Source organism: Vespula pensylvanica, chromosome 4 (assembly GCF_014466175.1).
Source record: "Vespula pensylvanica isolate Volc-1 chromosome 4, ASM1446617v1, whole genome shotgun sequence".
NCBI classification, from domain to species: domain Eukaryota; kingdom Metazoa; phylum Arthropoda; class Insecta; order Hymenoptera; family Vespidae; genus Vespula; species Vespula pensylvanica.
Genome location: NC_057688.1, coordinates 7,609,423 through 7,611,922, shown reverse-complemented (window position 1 = coordinate 7,611,922; position 2,500 = coordinate 7,609,423). Strand labels below are relative to the sequence as shown.

The window sequence follows — 2,500 nt, the reverse complement described above, 5'->3', positions numbered from 1 at the left end:
TGTCTGTACGAATCTCGGGTTTCTATTAAGTAAAATAAAAGATATATATATATCCATGTTCTCATCCATGAGAGGAATTATAATCGTATTACAAGAATATGCGTCGTTCTTCGCTAATGAGCTAATCTATATCATTTATCTCTTTATCTTGTAATTAGGAGGTCTCGCTGGCCAATACTTAGCTTTCACAAACGTTTTGAAATTTTGCGTGAAGGAGTTTAACGTTGTATCAATGAAAGAGAGAGAGAAAGAGAGAGAGAGAGAGAGAGAGAGAGAGAGAGAGAGAGTACCTCATCCTGTATCTCTTTCACTCACCTACCAAAACTTCCTTCCAACCAACGCTAAATTAAACTTTCGTTTTGCAAGTTTCCAAGCTTACCTACGCTCGAATTACACCACCCGATGCGAGCCATTAGCCTGAACAGTGTACTCCGACTGATGATGCACGTCTAAGACTTAAAATTAAACAGTTATATCAATAGTAACAAAGATATCTCTTATCTTTCCCCTTTGTTATCCTTCATAAAGAAAATAGACAATATTTCCTTTGAAATTTTCACCTGAGGGATGGTATAAAAGGGAGACGAAAGCAGAGGGAACGAAGCATATTCGAGTTTGGGCTATATTTGACTCACAAACTGTGAATGATAATTAATTAATCAATCAATCAAATAATTAATTAATTTATCGTTACCAACGATAATTAATTAAATTATGTCATTAGCGAAGATATTTTAAGTTTTCGAGTAATTATATATATATGTATGCATGCATAAATAAATAAATAAATATATATATAATATATTACTATGTTGTATGTATATATATATATATATATATATATATATATATATATATATATGTATATATGTACGTACGTACGTACGTACGTATATATGTATGTATGTATGTATGTATGTATGAAAGGATGTAATCGAGATTACATACATAATAACGTAAAAAATAGATCTTAATTGCATATTAACGAGCTTCGATCATTTTCTGAAGTCATGAATTTTAGATCACGATGAAAGGATAGGCCAAAAGGAAAGGAAAGAGAGAAGGGGCGTTGGCGGGGGTGGATGTGGGAGTGGGAGTGAGACGAGGTGGAGAGGGCGGTAGTAGTAATAGTAGTAGTAATAGTAATAGTACTAGTAGTAGTGTAGCAGTAGTAGTAGTAGTAGTAGTGGTAGTAGTAGTAGTAGTGGTAGTAGTAGTGGTAGTAGTAGTAGTAGCAGTAGTAGTAGCAGTAGCAGTAGCAGTAGTAGTAGTAGTAGTAGTAGTAGTAGTAGTAGTAGTAGTAGTAGTAGTAGTAGTAGTAGTAGTAGTAGTAGTAGTAGTAGCAGCAGCAGCAGCGGCAGCGGCGGCTCGACGATGCGGAAAGCGGCAAACCGTATTCCGCGCACCATCCTCGTCGTCGTAGTCGTCGTAGTCGTCGTCTCGGATGTTTGCTGCGCCCGCTGGTATTATAGTTAATCATAATTATGTCAGCGACACTCCCGCGGCCGTCCTCCGTTTCTCCAAGCACGCTAACGACAGACGGTGTCCTAGATTTGTCGGCTCGTTGGAGAGAAAGCTCGACGATGGGCGAGAGAAGGACGAGAAAGAGAGAGAGAGAGAGAGAGTGAGAGAGAGAGAGAGAGGAAGAGATATAGAGAGAAAGAGAGATGTAGAAGTAGAGATAGAGTAAGAGAGAGGCACATAGATAAACGGTACAGTGAAAACAGAGAGAGTGAGAATGAGACATATACATTGAAATATATATATAGAAAGAAAGAGAGAGAGAGAGAGAGAGAGAGAGAGAGAGAGAGAGAGAGAGAGAGAGAGATGTAGAAAGAGAGGCATAACGATGCTCCGTCGACATGATAGAAGTCAAGACACGATAAAGGAGAGGAAGTAGGAGAGAAGTAGGATAAGAACGGGAAAGTGGAGAGGGAAAAGGGTAGGAGTAGGAAAATTACGTAGGTTCCTCTCGATAGACAAATAGTTTGGCGAGGAATAGAGAAGGATCTCGAACGTAGAGACGTAGACGAATCCCTTCGCAGATCTGCCTTTGGAAGAGTGAATGGAAGAGAAGACGTAGAGAAATCATCGAACGAAGTGGCAGATTGAGAGAAATACGGAGATAGATAAAGATAGACAGAGATAGAGAGATAGAGAGAGAGAGAGAGAGAACAAGAGAGAGAGAGAGAGAGAGAGAGAGAGAGAGAGAGAGAGAGAGAGAAAGGTGAAGGAGAAAGGAGGACGAGGAGAACAACGACGAGCCTGGAATATTCTGCTCGTTCTGACGCTCGACTATCTCGTCCTATTGTTAGACACGCAATATCTGACACAGGTATTTCAGGAACGAGCGACAATCGTCGCCCGTAGCTACGTTACGACGAAAGGAGGAGGAGGAGAAAGAGGAGGAGGAGGAGGAGGAAAAGGAAAGAGGGTTGGGACAGTGGGTGATGATGATGACAAGGAGTAGGACGAAGAAAATAAAGGAAGTGAAAAGCAA

At 40.1% G+C, this 2,500-nt stretch overlaps 1 protein-coding gene across 2 annotated transcripts in view; it reads right to left on the bottom strand.

Moving 5' to 3' along the window:
- The window catches only part of LOC122628912 (E3 ubiquitin-protein ligase MIB1), a 422,298-nt gene that overhangs the window by 262,635 nt on the left and 157,163 nt on the right, over nucleotides 1-2,500 (bottom strand). The window lies entirely within an intron of this gene.